The sequence below is a fragment of the Sinocyclocheilus anshuiensis genome, unplaced genomic scaffold (assembly GCF_001515605.1).
Source record: "Sinocyclocheilus anshuiensis isolate Anshui unplaced genomic scaffold, SAMN03320099.WGS_v1.1 scaffold836, whole genome shotgun sequence".
NCBI classification, from domain to species: domain Eukaryota; kingdom Metazoa; phylum Chordata; class Actinopteri; order Cypriniformes; family Cyprinidae; genus Sinocyclocheilus; species Sinocyclocheilus anshuiensis.
This window is the reverse complement of record NW_015551122.1, coordinates 902,341-902,676: the sequence shown is the minus strand read 5'-3', so window position 1 is coordinate 902,676 and position 336 is coordinate 902,341. Positions and strand designations below refer to the sequence as shown.

The following is a 336-nucleotide window of genomic DNA, read 5'->3' as shown; positions in this document are numbered from 1 at the left end:
CAAATAAATCAATACTTTATCAAAGTCTACCTTCCTTATGAACTGTGTAATCAAATTGAACAGTGTTCCAGGCAAGAATCCTCTTACAATTCTATTAAACGGAGCAATCGCGGAGAGAAATGTCTTGAAAGGAACTATCTCTGAAAGGCATGGCTGTTACAACACACAATTGCACGATGGCCCATCAAATTGGCTGTGTAAAACATCATTTCCAAAGAAATACTTCAATGGGAGACTGGCGAAGAAAGGTCCCCATCAGTTTCCATTCAGGAATTGTGTGAATGGAATGAGATTGTAATGGATTTCTGAGTGTCTTAACTAGTATATATCTGTTTG

General features: G+C 37.8%; 1 protein-coding gene across 1 annotated transcript in view; it reads left to right on the top strand.

Annotated features, from left to right (window-relative positions):
• Positions 1–336, top strand: part of LOC107663081 (THO complex subunit 2-like) — a 100,323-nt gene that overhangs the window by 76,794 nt on the left and 23,193 nt on the right. The gene's annotated exons all lie outside the window — the stretch shown is intronic.